The sequence below is a fragment of the Pseudorca crassidens genome, chromosome 10 (assembly GCF_039906515.1).
Source record: "Pseudorca crassidens isolate mPseCra1 chromosome 10, mPseCra1.hap1, whole genome shotgun sequence".
Taxonomy (NCBI): Eukaryota; Metazoa; Chordata; class Mammalia; order Artiodactyla; family Delphinidae; genus Pseudorca; species Pseudorca crassidens.
Genome location: NC_090305.1, coordinates 31,367,697 through 31,388,203, shown reverse-complemented (window position 1 = coordinate 31,388,203; position 20,507 = coordinate 31,367,697). Strand labels below are relative to the sequence as shown.

The 20,507-nt window shown below is 38.7% G+C and overlaps 1 protein-coding gene across 1 annotated transcript in view; it reads right to left on the bottom strand.

The window, feature by feature from the left end:
- Positions 1-20,507, bottom strand: part of SUPT3H (SPT3 homolog, SAGA and STAGA complex component) — a 449,480-nt gene that overhangs the window by 6,504 nt on the left and 422,469 nt on the right. The window lies entirely within an intron of this gene.

Here is a 20,507-nt window from a genome sequence, read left to right as displayed (position 1 = left end):
GCAACGGTGGCCAAGAGCAACGGTGGGCGTACAGGATTTCCTCTTCTTCAACTCCGTTGAGCGAAGTTGAAGGAGGGCAAAGCGTGGGATTTGACTGATCCTGGAGAGCTGCTGGCTTTTACTTGGCATCTACACTCTTAGGGCTTGAAAAATGTTATTTTTACCCTAAACTTCTATTTCATTAATCTTGTGTTAAGAGTGGTCTAACCCTGTTAGTTGGGTAGGCTGCTTCTGTTCCAATTAGCATATATTTCCATAAGTGCTGAGTGGAGAAGGGGATGGAAGAGGCAGAATTTCTAAACTATTGACCTTGGAGGGACTTGTACGAAGGTGTGTCTGACATGAGTGTAATACAACTGAAAAGTGTAATACAGCCGGAAAAGCTCCAGTAAATGGTAAGTTATAGTTGGCGCTGATGATTTATGCTAAACAGAATAAACTATGATGGGAACATAAAATATTTCTAAGCTTACACTCTATTCACTCAATACACATAACATTCAATCTTCCTCCTTAAAAAATAGATACTTAGAGCACTGAGAATCTCCAGAGGAAATCAGGTTATTTACTATCTTTGTGTTCGCCCATGTCACACATTCCAAGTTTAAGCGTTGGAAATGCTTTGATATTCTCAAATGAAAGGTACTGTGTGATGCCCCCATTTAAATGTAAATCCTACTATTATATTATCCCTGCCATTACATTAAGTGACTTTCCTTTCCACTGACAATTTGAAGGGGGAATGTCAGAACAAGTCTTCAGTAGCCAAACTGTTTCATTGTTCAAGTATTGACAGGCCAGTTGCCTAACCAGAAAATGCAGAATTAAACCAGGGAAGCTTATTTTGAAAGCAGGTCTGTGGCAATCTACCATATGTAAGACCAGGAGGTAAACAGGAAGTACTGAGTTGGCTTGGTCTACTCCTACAGGCAACAGATAGAAATAAAATCAGTGTTTACCAAATGGGAAAGCACAAAGCTGGTACAGAGAGAAATGCTATTTTCATGCTTCTAAAAAGGCATTACAAATAACACGAAGTTTCAAACCTATAATTAAAAACTATTTTTAAAAAGCTTTGATTAGGTTACCTTCAAAAATAGACATTGTAGGCCGAAATAAATTTCTTAAAGGTCAACTTTCACCTATGCTGGTTTCCCCTAATCCATTCTCTCTAATGCCCTCTTAAACAACAGACTTCAAGAGTAAAAAGAGTATCTCAGAATCACTGAGTAGAAGTTCAGTGCTCCCACTTAACAGATGGGTAATCCAAGGCCCCAAAGTTAAAGCAATTTATAAAATGTCACACAGCTAAGTAGGGGCAGGGGGAATTTAGGATCTGAGTTATTCATGAGGCAAAAGTTATGGATAGACTGAACTTAGTGCCAGACACAAGGACACAACCCTTTTGGTAAAGGGGCTAAATGCATTGTTGGTGTAGTTTTGATTACACCAAAAGAGCGGTACCATGCATTCAAACTGAATAGACTCCCCACCTTTAGAAAGGACAAGACCCTTTCCTCTTTTGTTGTCAAAAGCCTCAACTGAAAAATGAGGTGATTCTGCAGTTCTAATATTGTGAATCTGAGAAAAGAAAGAACTGAAAAAGGTGATATGATCTAGGGAAGTAGAGAATAAACAAATGGAAATGGAGATAGATTTTTTTTGGGTGAGAGTAATTCATAATATTTAGAAACCTAGTTGGGTTGTTTGAGGTCAATTAAACTTTAGTAACCCAGTTTTCGGACCAACATCAGCACTCAACCCAGGAATAGCCCAAGAGAGGAATGGGCAAAGTACAAGATTAGGCAATTCAAAAAAGAACGGCGACACATGGCCATAAACACATTCAAAATATTCAACCTCAATGGTATTCAAAAATGCAAATAAATGCAGTGGTCAGACCTTCCCCTTCTTTAAACTGGAAAAGATTAAAAAAGGTAATGATACCTAGTGTTGGTGAAGGCACAGGGAAACTGACTTTCAAACATTGTTAATGAGAATGAAAACTGGAAAAACCCAACTGGAGGGCCATTTGGGTAAGTCTCTCTCAAGCTTTTAAAATGAGGCATACCTTCCATGGAGCAATTCCAATTCTGAGAATTTGCCTTAAAGAAGATAAAAGAGATTTCCACAACCAGTTTAGTGGATGACAACCGGGCACAAATTCTTTGCCGCTCTTCTTACCAAGAGATAGAGCCTATTTCCCTTCCCCTCTAACCTGGACTGGGTTTGTGACCAGCTTTGACTGCAAAATATAGAAGTGATGCTGTGGAACTTCAGAGCCACACCTGAAGAAGAATCACAGTTTTCATTTCATCCCTCTTGGAAGACGACTGCCTTTCTTTTTTTTTTTTAATTGAAGTATAGTTGATTAACAATATTGTGTTAGTTTCAGGTGTTCAGCAAAGTGATCCAGTTATATATATATTTATTAATATATTTCAGATTATTTTCCATTATAGGTTATTATAAGATATTGAATATAATTCCCTGTGCTATACAGAAAATCCTTGTTGCTTATCTATTTTATGTATAGTAGTTTGTATCTGTTAATCCCAAACTCCTAATTTATCCATCCCCTCCCTCCCTTTCATTTTGGTAACCATGTTTGTTTTCTATGTCTTTGAGTTTGTTTGTAAGTAAGTTCATGTGTATTGTTTTTTTAGATTCCACATATAAGTGATATCATATGATATTTGTCTTTCTCTGTCTGACTTACTTCACTTAGTGTGTTAATCTCTAGGTCCATCCATGTTGCTTGGAAGGACTCATTTTTTAAAAATGTACATTTCTGGTCTCTCCCAACTACTGGATGTGAATCTCTGAGGGATGAGCCTAGAGACACACACACACACACTTCCCCATGTGCTTTATAAATGATCGTGGTCATAAAAGTGTGAGAGCCGTGGTGCAGAGGGAACACCACCAGCATCACACCTGACCAGCTGGGCATTTGGACAAATGCCTAGAACATTCTTGCCCTGAAGTTAGTGCCTCCTGGGCCACAGATGGAGTGCCTCTAGGGGCACTGAGGACCCCTCCTCACACGGGAGGACACTGGGAGTAGGAGAAGCCATGCCTACTCTTAGTATGATATTCTTTAGGTCCATTCATGTTGCTGCAAATGGCAATATTTCATTCTTTTTTACGGATGATTACTGTTCCATTGTATGTGTATACCACATCTTCTTAAACCAATCATCTGTTGATAGGCACATTATCTTTTCAAATTAGTGCTTTAATTTTTTCCAGATATATACCCAGGGGTGGAATTGCTGGATCAGATGGCAACTCTATTTTTAGTTTTTTAAGGAACCTCCATACTGTTCTCCATAGTGGCTGCACCAATTTACATCCCCACCTGCAGAGCAGGAGGGTTCCCTTTCCCCACACCCTCTCCAGCACTGATTATTTGTAGGCTTTTTGATGATGGCCATTCTGACCAGTATGAGGTAATACCTCATTGTGGTTTTGATTTGTATCTCTCTGATAATTAGCGATGTTGAACATCTTTTCTTTTTCTTTTTTTCTTTTTTGCGGTACGCGGGCCTCTCACTGTTGTGGCCTCTCCCGTTGCGGAGCACAGGCTCCAGACGCGCAGGCTCAGTGGCCATGGCTCACGGGCCCAGCCGCTCCGCGGCATGTGGGATCCTCCCGGACCGGGGCACGAACCCGTGTCCCCTGCATCGGCAGGTGGACTCTCAACCACCCCGCCACCAGGGAAGCCCTACACCATACACTTTTAACCGTATTATTAAATCCTCCAAATAAAGACAATAGCAAAATGCTTCCCCCTAGCATGACGCATGCTAACCCTCTCCTCCAAAAAGGATATGAATACCTTTGTGGTCTTCCTCCTGAAAATCTATAAACTCAGTCTAATCATGAGAAAAGCATCGAACAAATCTCAGTTGAGGGATATTCTACAAAACACCTGACTGTACTCAAAACGGTCAAAGTCATCAAAAACAAGGAAAGTCTGAGAAACTATCACAGCCAAGAGGAACCTAAGGAGACATGTCATAAGTAAATGTAATGTGGTCCTAGGTGTGATTCTGGAACAGAAAAAGGACATTAGGTAAAAACTAAGGAAGTCTGAATATAAGTATGGGCTTTAGTGAATGATAACATATCAAAATTGGTTCATTAATTGTAACAAATATACCATACTAATGTCAAATATTAATAATAGGAGAAACTGGGTGTGGGGTATATAGGAACTTTGTATTATCTGTGTAATTCTTTTAATAAATATAAAACTATTCTAAAATTAAAAGTTTATTTTTTTAAAAAGGATATAGTCCAATATGACACATCCATTTGGGGTGATGTTTGTTCTTTTCTATGAGTTGATATCCTGCAACTTAAATACGGAGATATATGGCTAACCACTATTAATACCTGATAATAGGGGAAAGGGAGAGGGGGAAATAATAAAGAATTGTTTAATACTGAAACAAATACGCTGTATTCACATTAAAGTAAGGAAGAGATACTCATAACCACTCCTGTCATCATTTCTGTAACAGGTCCAGTGGTCATAGCTAGAGCTTATAACTTCCTTCTTCCACTAGCCAGTTCATACTCCCTTAGCCCTCAATAAACACCTCAGCTGGTATGGTTCCTTGCTTGATGGGGTGAGCCTGCCTCTTTCTGTTTCAGTTATATTTTGCTGTATAACAAATCCCCCCGAAACTTAGTGGCTTAAAACAACAATGATTTATCATTTCTCACCATTCTGGGGAGTCAGAGATTCAGGCAAGTCTTGACTAGGTAGTTCTGCTCCGTATGGCATCATCTGGTAGTTATCAGCTGCATTCAGCGGGCAGCTGAGCTGGACCAGAAGGATCAAAAAGGCTTTGCTCATCAATTTGGAGATTTGGAGCCTCAGAGCTCCCCATGATCTCTCCTTTTGCTTCTGACAACCTTTGGCTTCCTCACACATGATAGTTTCAGGGTAGTTGAATTTAAAAGACAACTGGCTTCACACAGATGGCCAACAGGCACATGAAAAGATGTTCAGGGCTTCCCTGGTGGCGCAGTGGTTGAGAGTCCGCCTGCCGATGCAGGGGACACGGGTTCGTGCCCCGGTCCGGGAAGATCCCACATGCCGCGGAGCGGCTGGGCCCGTGAGCCATGGCCGCTGAGCCTGCGCATCTGGAGCCTGTGCTCCGCAACGGGAGAGGCCACAACAGTGAGAGGCCCGCGTACCGCAAAAAAAAAAAGAAAGAAAAAAAAGTGTATGGTGTATGGATACCAAGTTGACAAAGGGTAGACTATTCGGTACTGTGTCAACTTGGTGAAACTGAAACTACATTTCCAGAATTCCCTTCCCTATATGGTTCTGAGTAGAGTTGGCCAAAAGAGAAATTTATGCAAGATTTGGAAGATGGCAGTGAAGCAGTTATTAACCTTTGAAGTTCACTGTGGTTAGAAGCAGTTACTGCCACAGAAGTGCTGGTGGTTCTAGCTTATCCTCCCTTTCCTCCACTCTCCATCCAGCTCTTCCTCCTGACTGAGGATCCTATTTCCCAACAAAGGCTCCAAGCTCACTACCAGACACTTGGTGGTAGACCCACAGAGGGAGCAGTTCCACAGAAGCATGGCTTCCTACAGACCTTTCTGTAAGCTGTCACTTTGCAACTACTTTGTCAGGTGGTTGTGCTTTGCTTCCCAAATTGATGGGTTGTGGACTTTTTCTCTGATCCTCCAACTTCCTTCCTAGGGTTTCGCTTTCCCAAATCCTCCCACAGCTCTGGAAGATCTGATTCCTATAATAAAACCTTTATCCCATAAGCACAGTGGTTCTGACTCTGACTGTACTGACTGATATATCGAGACTAACTGTTGACCTGAGAACAATTAGAAAAACTGGACAAAATGCAAAACAATTGTGTAACAGTTTTCTATGCTGCTGTTACAAATTACCACACATTTAGCGGCTTAAACACACATGCATCACCTCACAGTTCTATAGGTCAGAAGTCTGCTATGGGTCTCGTGGACTAAAATCAAGGTGTTGGTAGGTATGTTACTTTCTGGAGGCTGTAGGAGAGACCCACTTCCTGCTCAGATTGTCGGGAGTTTTCAGTTCTTGGCCGTAGGACCAAAGTCCCGGTTTGCTTACTGGCTACAAGAGCCATTTTAGAGCCCACCACATTCACTGGCTCATGACACCCTTACTCCATCTTCAAAGCCAGCAGTGTCAAGTCCTTCTGATGTCACACTATCTTCCCCACTTTTCTGCCTCCCTCTTCTGTTTTTAAGAGCTCATGTGATTAGATTGGGCCTACCTGGATCACCTAGGATAATCTCCCTTGATTACCAGTTGATCAGCAACCTTAATTCCAGTCCTGCAACTTTAATTCCCTTTTGTTATGTGACATCTTCACAGGTTCTAGGGATGTGAATGTGGACACCTTTGGGAAGCACACTTTACTTGAGGCATCAGTAAAAAGCCAAGGCAGTCAGGGTTTGAGGCACTAGAAATTGAAGAAGAGGAAAGTTCATTTTTTCCTTCAGGGAATTTGCCAATTAAATGTGAGAGTAAGAGAAGCTGCATGGGAAGAAGTGGTCTAGGGCTTGCGGCAGTCTCACTGGGCTGGAGAGGCAGAGGTTGGAGCTTGGGGCTGAGGTACAGAGGTAATGAGGGACCACAATCTCAGACAGGAGGTAACTGCAGAGAAGTGAGCCTATAATTCTACATGAAATTTCTCCTTGAAATATACGTCAACTCCAAAGCTGCACATGTATGGGGTAAGAGTAGAAGCTGGGAGGAGAATGAGGTGAGCAGAAATTTCATCCATCTTATGGGTCCAGGGAGTCAGGGGCTGGATTTCAGTGCTCACCAAGGTTGAAGGGTCTGGTAAACACCACAGGCTCTCAGCTGAGACCCTAGGTATACCTTCTATGAATACGGGCAAAGTAGAAAAAGATCAACCTTGATCTGACTACATCCCTGTCCGCTTGCCAGAAAATTAAATCCTCTCTGGAAGAAATCATCATCCAGAGCTTCTACATTTTTTCACATACAAGGTCTGGTATCCAGCAGAAAAAATCCTAGGCATAGTGGGATACAGAACAAAGTGATTGAAAACTAAGAGGAAAAAATCCCAGAGTACAAAAGCAGGTCTATAAGCAACCCAGACACTGGGGTAATCAGAAAGGGACTTTAAAATGACATTTTTTAAAAAAGAATCAAATGGGGACTTCCCTGGTGGCCTGTGCTCCACTGGAGAAGCCAACTCAATGAGAAGGCCATGTGCCGCAACGAGAAGAGTAGCCCCAGCTTGCCACAACTAGAGAAAGCCCGTGTGCAGCAACGAAGACCCAACGTAGCCAAAATAAATAAATAAATTAAAAAAAAAAAAGAATCAAATGGAGATTGCATAACTGAAAAAAAAACCAAACCCTGAAATTAAGAGTTCACTAGATGGGCTTAATAGAATTTTGGATGCAGCAAAAGAGAAGATTAATAAAGATGGGTCAGTCAGTAGAAAATATCCAGATTAATAAAGAAGAGAGAAAAAGAGATGGGAAATTTCAAAAAAAGCATAGGAGACATCTTGCACATCGTGAAAAGTCTGACATACATGTAATTAGAATCCTAGAAGAATATTTGAAGAATAGTGGCTGAGAATGTTAAAAAAAATTGATGAAAGACATTGAGCCTCAGATTCAAGAAATTCTATAAACTCCAAAAAAGATAAATCAGATATATCTGAAGGAAACGAAAATGCTAATTCAAAAAAATACATGCATCCCAATGATCATTTTGTAATGTAAATAAATATCAAATAACTATGTTGTATACCTGAAACAAATATAATGTTGTAAGTCATTTATACTCAAATAAAAAAATCAATCAATGCAATGTACCACCAAAAAAAGAGAAACTATATTATCATCTCCAAGGATGCAGAAAAACCATTTGATAAAATTCAACATCCATTCATTATAAAAACACTCAGCAAACTAAGAATAGAAAGGAACTTCCCTGGTGGCACAGTGGTTAAGAATCTGCCTGCCAGTGCAGGGGACACGGGTTTGAGCCCTGGTCTGGGAAGCTCCCACATGCCGTGGAGCAACTAAGCCTGTGCACTACAACTACTGAGCCTGCGCTCTAGAGCCTGTGAGCCACCACTACTGAAGCTCACGTGCCACAACTACTGAAGCCTGCACGCCTAGAGCCCATGCGCCGCAACGAGAAGCCAGTGCAATGAGAAGCCTGCGCACCACAACGAAGAGTAGCCCCCGCTTGCACAACTAGAAAAAGCCTGTGTGCGGCAATGAAGACCCAACACAGCCAAAAATAAATAAATAAGTAAACTTATTAAAAAAAAAAAAAAGAAAGGAACTTCCCTCAATATGATAAAGAACATCTAAGAAAATCTTGCAGCTAATTTAATGATGAAAGACTGAATGTTTTCCCCATAAATTCAGGAAAAAGGCAAGGATGTCTGTTTTCACCATGACTGTTCAATAGTGTACTGGAGATGCTAGTCACTGCAATAAGGCAAGAAGAAGAAATAAGAAGTATACAGATTAGAAAGAAAGAAAAAAAAACTGTTTTTATTTGCAAATAACAATCATCTATGTAGAAAATTCCAAAGAATACACAAAAAGAAAACAAAACAAAAATCCCTGAGAACTATTATAGCTAGTAAGTGAGATCAGCAAGGTTACAGGAAAAAAAGGTTCATATACAAATATTGATTTTATTTCTATATATTAGCAATGAACCAGAAATTGAAATATCTATGGATAAATCTAATAAAATATGTACTGGATTTACATTCTAAAAACTATAAAACATTGATGGAGGAAATCAGAAAAGACCTAAGTAAACGAAAAGCTATTCCACATTCATTGATTAGAAGGTCTAATACAGTTAAGGTATCAATTCTCCCTAAATTGAGCTATAGATTCAAAGCAATTCCAGTCAAAATCCTAGCAAGTGTTTTGTAGAAATATGGAAAATCAAAGAACCTAGAATAAAAAAAGATTTTGAAAAGGAAAAGCTGAAGGATTCATAAGACCTGATTTTATGACTTAGTAATCAAGACAGTGAGGTGCTGTCTAAGGATGAGCATATAGATCAATGGAACAAAACAGAGTCCAATATGGACCCACACATATATGGTCAATTGGTTTTAGACAAAGGTGTCAAGGTAATTCAATGAGGAAAGAATAATCTTCAAGAAAATGGTGTTGGAACAGACATCCATGTGCAGGGGAAGAAAAAAAAGGGATCTTAAACCTTACTTTGCACCATATACAAAAATAAACTCAAAATGAATCAAATACCTAAAAGTAAAAGTTGAAATTTAAAGTATCAAGAAGAAAACATTGGAGAAAACCTTTGTGAGCTTGGGTTAGATCATGATTTCTCAGATAAGACACAAAAAAGTATGATCCATAAAAGAATAAAAATTGGTAAATCAAACTTCTTCAAAATTAAAACCTTCAGCTCTTCCAAAGACTGTTTAAGAAAAGTCAAGCCCCAGACTCAGAGAAAATATGTGAAAAACACATTTCTGTATCTAGAATACATGAAGAACTCTTATATTGTAATAAGAAGACAACCGATTTCTTAAAATAGACAAAAGATTTGAACCAACGAAGAAAATATATGGATGGTAAACCATACATGCAAGTGCTTAGTATCATTAGTCACCAGAGAAAAGCAAAGTAAAGCCCCAGTGAGATACAACTATTTGCTTATCAGGATGGCTAAAATTAAAACAAGACAAAACAAACAACAGAATAGATCATACCAAATGCTGGCAAAGATACAGAGCAACTAGAAATCTCATATTTCTGATGGTAGTGCCAAATGGTACGGCACTTTGGGAAAACACTGTCTGTTTCTTATAAAATTAAATATTCACTTACCATATGACCCAGTGATCCCAATCCTAAGTGTTTACCCATTACCAATGAATACATAAATCTACACAAAGCTCTGTCCACCCATGTTCATAGAAGCTTTATTCTTAATAGCCAGAAACAATCAAAAGGTACACTTAATAATGAATAGATAAACTGTGGTGCACCCACACCAAGGAATATTACTCAGCAAGAAAAGGAAATGAACTACTGATACACACAACCACAGGGATGACTCTCAAAAGCATTACACTCAGTGAAAGAAGGCACAAAAACTTTACATCTAAATTTATATAGAATTATTCCATTTTATGTGATATTCTGGAAAAGGTAAAGTTACAGAGACAGAAATCAGACCAGTGGTTGCCAGGGGATAGTGATGAGTGGCAGATCAATTACAAAGGAACATGAGAGAACTTTCTGGCACTCATGTATCTTGATTATGCTGGCAGTCACACAACTGTGCTTATTTGTCAGAAGTCACTGAATTGAACCATACATCTAAAAAGGGGTTATTACTGTATGTAAACTATACCACATTAAGCTAATTTTTTAAAAAGAAATAAATATATGTGCTGTGTCTAAAAGAAAACGACTGCAACGTAAGAGGTAATAAATAAATGCACTTAAAAAACTGCTAACCCAGGAATTCCCTGGTGGTCCAGTGGTTAGGACTCGGCTCTTTCACGGTTGGGGCCTAGGTTTGATCTCTGGTTGGGGAACTAAGATCCTGCAAGCCGTGCGGCATGGCCAAAAAAAATTGCTAACTTGGAGTTGTGAAAAAAATTTAATAAGTAGTGAAATATATCAAAAACTTTGAAATAATGTTAATGAAAAACCAAGTACATCATAATAACTCTTGCTTGTGGTGGCCAAATTTCTCATTCTGTTGAAGATGTATTGTGAATTTGGAAGTACTAAAATGTAAAAAAAGAGTTATATTGAAGAACACAGTTGAAGAAATTCAGAGGACTTTGGAAAGTCAAGGGAAAGCAAATAGTTGAGGCATGGAGTCAGACAACAAGCCAGGACAGAAGTGAGAAGAAACAGTTAAAGGCTGGAGAAGAACCAGAGAACAATGACATGGGTATAATGTTGCAAGAATTTGCAGAAATAAGGACTGATCAATCATTCATTTATGTTGGAAAATACTGACGGAACATGCACTAGTGTCAGGCCCTGCTCTAAGCGCTGGGGACACAACAGTGGACAAAACAGACCATAATCCTGAATCTCAGACAGTCTATACATTCTAGAGGAAGGAGATAATAAACAAAATAAATAAGTCTAAGAAATGGTACGGAAGTGTTAGTGATAAAAAGGAAAACAAGGAAGCGGGATATTGTAGGTAAGGCAGAGGCTGGGGCTTCAATATTTAAAAGGGGGGTTAGAGAAGGCCTTATTGAAGAACAGGTACTTGAGAAAAGAACTGATGCAGGTGAGGGAGCCATGAGGAGAGCTTTTAAAGGTGGGTGCTTTTAAAACTGAGTTCTCATGGTGTACTCAGCTAACATCCGTCCACTTTGCTGAGACCCATTTAGCTTCCATAATAATGATATAAAAAGATACCACTTAATGTGATAACTGGTTATGTCAATTTATAAAAATGATTTACAGAATAAATCTAATCTTCATTTCAACCAAACAAGAAATATTAGAAATCCAACTGAAAGAAAACCACACACTTCCATTTATTTTCAACTACTACTACCTCTCCTCTCTCAAACCTGCCCTTCTTTCAATTTTCATTATACATGATTCTGAAAAAGCTGAATGGAACAGTTTAATACATTTTTGAGTATTAGCTAGGAAAGGGGGTTAGAAAAAAGAGGAGGAAATAGCCTATCAGTATGAAAATAATAATCACATAATATTTATTGTCTGGGATTGAAATGTTTCAAATATGCAAAGGAATAAAATGTCAGGAAAAGCAAAACTTCCTAATGTTAAAAAGATCATAAATTTTCCCCAAAATAAGACATATGAAAAAAGTTCGGGTGATACTTAATGTCAAAAGAAAAAAATACCCTTAAGTTTAAGCTAAAGAAGCTTAAAACCTTCAGAGGGCACAACTTACTCACCACTGAAGGGCTGCGGAGACAATGGCAGTTACTGCAAAAGCACAGAAGACAAGAGGTATCTCTCTCTCTTTTTTTTTTTTTTGAGCTTGAGAATCACTTTTTAACCTTAACAAATTCCCTGACGCATGCATTCTATAACTTGTACTTTTGCTACCTCTTGAATGAAAAAAAAAAATGTAATGTCAAAAAGCTACAAGGATTTCACTGTCATTTTTAAATAAATTTATGTTTGTATTTTATAAATTACAATGGCATGTATGTAAATATTTAGAGTGGCACCCATATGGGCAAAACATGTAACATCTTTAATCTATAGATAATTTAATGTAGGTGGCTTCTTGAGCCCTTTTATGGAACTCTACGGTTTCCCCTAGGGGAACCCCTTGCTTCACTGTTTGGGAACTGTCAACACCATGTTGATTGTTTGGCTTTCATAGGTGCTAAGAAAATTTGTTTTGAATGAATGAACAGAGATAAAGAAAGCAGACGTTTTAGCTGCAAGCTACTGTTGGGTGAAAAACTGTTGCTTCCGGTTCACAAAATCTCATTATTTTCAGTCTAAATAGATCTTCATATTTGCTCTAAGTTCAGTGAACATGTTATTTCCATTACCTTTAGGGAAATCTCATCCTAAAATAGCTTGTTGTCTTTAAAGTAGACTAGTGGAGGCCTAGCAGGCTTTCAAAGATGCTGCTATAAACAAAAATGGAGTATGTCTCTAAGTCTTTTTCAAGTTTGTATAGATTCCAGTAGGACACAAAGGTTCTTAGGTCTTTAGTAGTGTACCAATGTGACTAAGGTCACCTCCCTCCCTGAGGTCATTAACCCCTTCAAATAAGACTGTAGTCAGAGCGACCTACTCATAAAGGCCACAAGAAATCTGACTCATGGCCTGCTTTGAATTGCTTTCTCTGAGACACTGTATTATTGTCTTTAAGAAAAAGGCTGTGATCATCTATAGTTCTTGAGATTTGCAGCCAAATAAGTCCAACAAGCATCAATAAGAGATTAAACAAAGACTTAACCAAAAAAAAAAAAAACCAGAAAGAAAGAAAAAGAAAGAATTTTGTGCTCATGTTTGTTAAACAACCAAAAAATGTTTATTGAACACCTAATATGTGCACGTGGCGATTACAAAGAGGTACAGATTTAAGACTTGCCCTCAAGAAATTCTTAATTTCTTGAGGCAGGCTACAAAGCACACGGAGAGATGATTAGGGACAGAAAATAGGAAGTATAGAGACCAACAGGGGCATAAAAATTCAGAGGATGCAGAAGGCACTCTGCCCTGATAGGCAGGAAGCTTTATGGAAAAGAGCTAGAGAAGGAGAGCACCTTGAAATCCTAGGGAGGAAGAGGCGGATGGACTTTTCGTATGGTTCACAGAGACACATGACTCTGTATACAGCAGGGGAAAGGCACCCTAAGTGACCTTGCATGTCTCCATCTGGATCACGTAGGCAAGGTTCCACTTCACTCTGTGATCATCCGAGGGATGCAGCAAGACAGCCAGTCTTGGGAGGAGCTGCCACAAGGATCATCTGCCTCCCTGGTTCTGGAGAGACATGGGATTTTCCACCTCGCCCTCCTTTTAGGTATGGATGAAAGCTGGGAAACTGCTTGACTGTGGTTTAGCGTTGGTGCCTCCATGACACAGTGACCCATCACTCTGGTCTTCTGTCATCTGGACCCTAGATTTGGTATATTCCTTTGGGATTAGGACCATGGAAAGTTGACACCATGCTGATCTTGCTTAGGCTGCCCTGTAAGTCACAAACTCCCTGCACCATCTGGGCTCACTGTTTCCGCCCAGGCCAAACCTATGGAAGTGTGGCTGGCCAGTGTGCAGGAGTCACTGCTGCTTAGAGACTGCTCGATGGATCGGCACATACAGGTCTGGAAGGAGTGATTAACTTTTCCCAAGTAAAGCGATTGGAAGAAATCAACGCCATTCAGAGGAGAAAGCTACAGGTACGTAGTACAACAGGCTGCAGTACTGCTAGTTGGCATCTTAACAAACAAAAATCAGAAAGCGACTTGTTCTGAGGCAGAACAGACCTAGGGTTGAATTAAAGAAGCTGCTAATCACTGATGAGGGAGGAAACCCATCATTTCTTTCTTTCTTTCTTTGTTTTTATTGGGGTATAGCTGTTTTACAATGTTGTGTTAGTTTCTACTGTACAACAAAGTGAAGTAGAGTCCCCTGTGCTATACAGCAGGTTCTCATTAGTTATCTATTTCATACATATTAGTGGATACATGTCAATCCCAATCTTCTAATTTATCCCACCTCCCCTCCCCCCTTGGTGTCCATACGTTTGTCCTCTACATCTGTGTCTCTATTTCTGCCTTGCAAACTGGTTCATCTGTACCATTTTTCTACACGATATTTGTTTTTCTCTTTCTGACTTACTTCACTCTGTATGAAAGTCTCTAGGTCCATCCACGTCTCTACAAATGACCCAGTTTCGTTCCTTTTTATGGCTGAGTAATATTCCATCGTATATATGTACCACATCTTCTTTATCCATTTGTCTGTCGATGGGCATTTAGGTTGCTTTCATGACCTGGCTATTGTAAACAGTGCTGCAATGAACACTGGGGTGCATGTGTCTTTTTGAATTATGAAAACCATCATTTCTAACTCAAATTGTTTTCAGCAACTTTCTTTCCACTTTCTTCCTTTCTCTGTCCACCACTCCCACCAAGCACACACACATCCTGGGCTAGAAGAAACAATGACTATGTCACAACTAACAAGCAAACATCTAAAAGGGACATTTGTATAAAGTCGCAAGGGGTTGCCATACGTACTTCTGTATCTGCCACTGCAAACACATGTACACAAGTCGAGGATTACTTTATAACATGAGATAAATACCTTGTATGAAAGTATAAAATAGTAGCCTATGTAATAAGAGCCTTATGGAGAAATCTGGTCTCCACAAAGGAGAGGCTTTGTACACATGGATTTTTGAGGAAGTTTTTCTCATAAGTTGTACAGGGATTCTCAGTATGTGCATTGATCATATGTATTTATCTTAAGGTTTAAGATATTACAGAGGACTTGGCATCATTCTATATAATTATAGTCTATCATACATTACATGATATTCTATTATATACATAATACTTGGCCTTAGGGAAGGAATGTTAAGTTAAAATGAAATTTTCTTGTAATCAAGTATTTTTAGTAGAGAAGTGCTTCTAGGTTCAGGGCAGCAATTCTCTTTAATATGTTATCAGAACTCTTTAGTACAATCTGTGCTGCACAACTGTGGTTAAGAGCACGAGCTCTGGGGTCAAAGTGCTGGGTACAAATGCTAGCGCCATCTTGGGCACTTCTGCATAAGGCAGTGAAGCTTCTGTTCTTAAATTTGCGTTCTATCACCTCTGGGCAACAGGGAGAATGACCATGCATGTCTCATAGTGGGGTTGTGAGGATTTAATGAGATAGCCACACAAAGTGCTTAGTATAAAGGGTGGCACACGGTGTCCTACAATTATTATGTAAAACTTATTATTAAAATACTGATACAATAAATCATCATTTTTGATAGCAAGTAAATTGTTACTTAAACAGTTATAAGTTACGGTTATAAGTAATCCTCTTGCTTCTTGATTTTTCCTATACCTTTTTCTATTTTTATCTTCCTTTGAATAAAAGGGAACAGTGAATGAGTGGTGGTGATGAGCAGAAAACGGAACATGAATATAATACTGTATACAGAGTTACAGTGGTTTCCAACAATGAAATACTGTATCTGGGTTTCTCATGACTTTGTAGGAATTGATTGTTTTAAAATATGCTTCAATTGCCAAAATTCCCATGACTTATGACAGGCTGAATATTTGATATTTTCTTCCAGAAGACAAATGTAAGTCTCTTTCTTTGTTTCTTCTTCTTCTTCTTCTTTTTCTAAAGTGCTATAGTATCACTATCCTAGTCACGACACTAGAAACTTACTTTAAGAGATATGACTTTTTAATATTTGAGTTTTTAAAGGCATCTGGCCCTTATTTAACCATCACATTTACATCCAATTTCTGCAGGCATGGTTTTGCTGTTTAAGCTTGGCTTGATGCCCTCTGCAGAGAGCCTTTGCTTTAATGAACACGACCCCACTGAAACTGCTGGAGTCCCCTGGTCTGCCCCCCTTCCCTGCCCCCAACCAACTGTACAAGAAGAGCACAGAAAGTTTCACCTTGCATTTCAAATAAGAAGATAAAAGTAAGAAAGTAAATCGAGGGAGAATCAGCTTTATGTGGCTGCCACTGCTATGACATATTCAACTTGATGCCCTTATATTATTTGCAGAAGTGTTTATGTACTATGAAATGTTCAGCCAGAGCATACAGGAGACTATAAAATATTTTATGAGATGTATACATGGTTGATGGTAGAATTTTAAATGCAACTTGGGAAGGTTCTATCTAAATTCCAGGAGGGCAGATGAGGAAATACTTTCTCTGTAGTGACTCAGTTTTACATAAGGGGTTATATGAACTGGAAAGAAATACCTGATTTGGGAACTATACAAAAGTTTTTTCATAAAATTAAATTTTATAATTTATAGGCAAGTAAAATTGTTTTCTTTCAGACCAAGAATCACAAGTTATGTTTATTTGTCTTCTACGTGGTAAAAGCATTAAACATGGATTGTTTATTATTTTATAGGAACAAAGGACATGCAGTAATAAGTGAAGAATCCTCCCTGGATACAGGAAGTATATACACCATTAAAAAATATCTGTGCTTCTGAAGGTTTTTAAATAACAACTCTTGGTTCTAAAACTGGAACATTATTTTTGAATCTCAACTATTGCAATATGTGAAGGCAGAAGGTTAATGACATATCCTCAAAATGGCACGTTTAGAAAGTTGCATTTCCAAATTCAGGTGAAGGGAGAAATATATTTCTGTTTCCTTTATCCTCAAGTCTATAAGGCAGTGCCAATTTCCCATAAGAGAAGTTATTTATTTACTTATTTATTTTCAAATTCCATCTCCCAAACACAGGCCTACGGAAATAGAAACTATTTTGTGCATTCACATTTGATTTACAATTAAGCCTGACTTTTTATTTTTGTTTTGTTTATTTATTTAAAATTTTAATTTTATATTGAAGTATAGTTGATTTACAATGTTGTGTTAGTTTCAGGTGTACAGCAAAGTGATTTAGTTATACCTACACATATACCTATTCTCTTTCAGATTCTTTTCCCACATAGGTTGTCACAGAGTATTGGGTAGAGTTCCCTGTGCTATGCAGTAGGTCCTTGTTGATTTTATATACAGTAATGTGTGTATGTTAATCCCATCCTCCTAATTTACCACCCCTCCCCCACCTTTCCCCTTTGGTAACCATAAGTTTGTTTTCTAAGCCTGCGAGTCTGTTCTGTTTTGTAAATAAGTTCATTTGTATCATTTTTTAGATTCCACATATAAGTGATATCATATAATATTGGTCTTTGACTTCACTTAGTGTGATAATCTCTAGGTCCATCCATGTTGCCTCAAATGGCATTATTTCATTGTTTTTTATGGCTGAGTAATATTCCATATATTTTTATGTGGTATATAAGTATCACATCTTCTTTATCCATTCACGTATTGATGGACATTTAGGATGCTTCCATGTCTTGGCTATTATAAATAGTGCTGCAATGAACACTGGGGTTGCATGTATCTTTTTGAAGTATGGTTTTCTCCAGATATATGCCCTGGAGTGGGATTGCTGGATCATATGATAGCTCTACTTTTAATTTTTAAAATTTTTTTGATTTTTTTCAATTTTTGGCTGCGCTGTGCAGCTGGTGGGATCTTAGCTCCCCGACCAAGGATCAAAACTGCGCCCCCTGCATTGGCAGTGCGGAGTCTTAACCACTGGACCTCCAGGGATGTCCCTACTTTTAGTTTTTTAAGGAACCTCCATACTGTTCTCCATAGTGGTTGTACCAATTTACATTCCCACCAACAATGTAGGAGGGTTCCCTTTTCTCCATACCCCCTCTAGCATTTATTGTTCATAGACTTTTTTTTTTTTTTTTTGCGGTACGCGGGCCTCTCCCTGTTGTGGGCTCTCCCGTTGCGGAGCACAGGCTCCGGATGCGCAGGCTCAGCAGCCATGGCTCACGGGCCCAGCCGCTCCGCGGCATGTGGGATCTTACTGGACCGGGGCACGAACCTGTGTCCCCTGCATCGGCAGGCGGACTCTCAACCACTGCGCCACCAGGGAAGCCCCATAGACTTTTTGATGATGGCCATTCTGACCGGTGTGAGGTGATTGTAGTTTTGATTTGCATTTCTCTAACAATTATTGATGTTGAGCATCTTTTCACTTGCTTTTTGGCCATCTGTATGTCTTCTTTGGAGAAATGTCTATTTAGATCTTCTGTCCATTTTTTGATTAGGTTATTTGGGGTTTTTTTTTATATTGAGCTGCAAGAGCTGTTTGTATATTTTGGAGATTAATCCCTTGTCAGTAGCTTTGTTTGCAAACACTTTCTCCCATTCTGTGGGTTGTATTTCTGTTTTGTTTATGGTTTCCTTTGCTGTGCAAAAGCTTTTAAGTTTAGTTAGGTCCCATTTGTTTATTTTTGTTTTCATTTTCATTGTTCTAGCATCAACATCACGAAGTCATTGGGAAGATAAATGAACTACCAAAGGTAAGGTTCCTGACACAAAGTAGGTGCTCAAAGTATGTTAATTCCTCTCTCCCCTGCTTACAGACCTCTTTTTTAAAATTGATGTATAACTGGCATATAACACATTATTTAATTAACATCACAGTCCCTCTGAAGAAGATTTTAATATAACGCTTATGCTTCAGGATGTGTCCATAATTAGAATCATTTAAAAAATAAATCTAGGTTATTGTCTAAGATAAACATGCCATAAAACCCTGACGTGTCTTGGTAATATCTAATGCAAACCCAGTATGGTGGAGTATAAGACTAGACAGACTGATAATTAGGGACCATGGTCTGGTCTCTGGTCTGTCATAGCATTGCTGAGTGACGTTGGTAAAGTCAGTTTCCCTCTCCAGGCCATCATTTTCCATCTGTAAAATGAGTGGTTGTTTCCAATGATCTTTAAGACCATCTTCCACTCTGACGGCTTATGATTCTACATAACAATTTAATCTTTAAAGAAATTTATTTAAGTCACATTTTCTGAAACTTTCCCTTTATAAATTTTTTTTCTCCCTATACTCACTGCTTAAGGAAATTTTATTTCACTTCAAATTTAGTGTTGTGGAAAGAGTCAGAAAAAGAACCTAAGTATAGAAAAGAAAAAAAAAAAGAATTACAAATATTAATATTGAGCCATTACGGGGACATCTAGGCTGGTTCGGGACAGACATAAATGACCTTGTTTTATTCTAAATTCAGCTCACTGGCTTATGATGAAAAGTGAAAGGTTATTATATGGACTTACTGGGCAAAACCAGATTTTATAAATAATTACCTGTCAGACTGTTCAAGATAGACAAACATACGCCAGACCAACAAAAACACAGACCTGTCATATTTCTGAGAGAAATGTACGTTGAGTCTTCCTTCTCTGGGACTATAAGGAGATCAGGTAGAATAAAATGAAGGGAAAAAAATCTAAACCCTATATTTTCTGCCTTGTGCATACTTTAAAATGTATAATGTGGGAGAGGAGGAATTTCGATGTGAAAAATCGGCTCCTGAAAATTTTACACATCTATAAGCCTGGCATAGAAACCAAATACAATAAATGCTGTCGTTTTACAAGTTAGGATGTTTACTGCAAGCTTGTAATTTTCCATGATTAGGGATGCCAAGAAAAATAAGAATGATGATAAAAAGAAAAGTTTAATCATACATTTCACCAAGCGCAGATGGAACATCAAAACCCTTTGGCAATTTTTTGATATTATGTATCTGCGTTTTTTCGTTCTTGACATGAAGATTTTTTCCAGAAGGACTAACATAGAACAGGTAAGTGATAGTTAACAAATGTGAAAATATGGCACAATCACACTAACTGAGCCTCACTACGATTTGGTCACAGGAGGAAAACCTTGCATGCTTCTCATTTCTGTTTTTATTAATTCTTTACAAAGGCTATCTCAGTGTGTGTAGCAACCATGATAAAAGTAAAATTATACAAAACTCCTAAAGAATTAAAGAAACAACTTCCTCCTTTGCAATTCAAGTTCAATCAAGAACTGTATATAACTGCTATATTTTGGTTCGCTTCGTTACAGTTCCTCGTTTACTGGAGAAAGTACAGATGCCAGAAGGTTAACTCAGCTGCTACCAGCAAGAAACTGCCCAGCCCACATTTCAGTCTAGGTGTTAGTGCTTTGGAGGGAGAAAGCAGATCACTTGGCTCCCCATCCATTGATTCTAAACGCTTTGCTTCTAAATGGGTACAGCGTGTGTGTGAGGGCTGGGCCTGGGGATCGGAGGGACAGGGGAGGGAGAAAAATGAAGATGGGGAAGAGGGCCTACGAGGGGAAAAACACATGATAGGTAGATACTCAGGAAGTTGGGAAGAGGCCA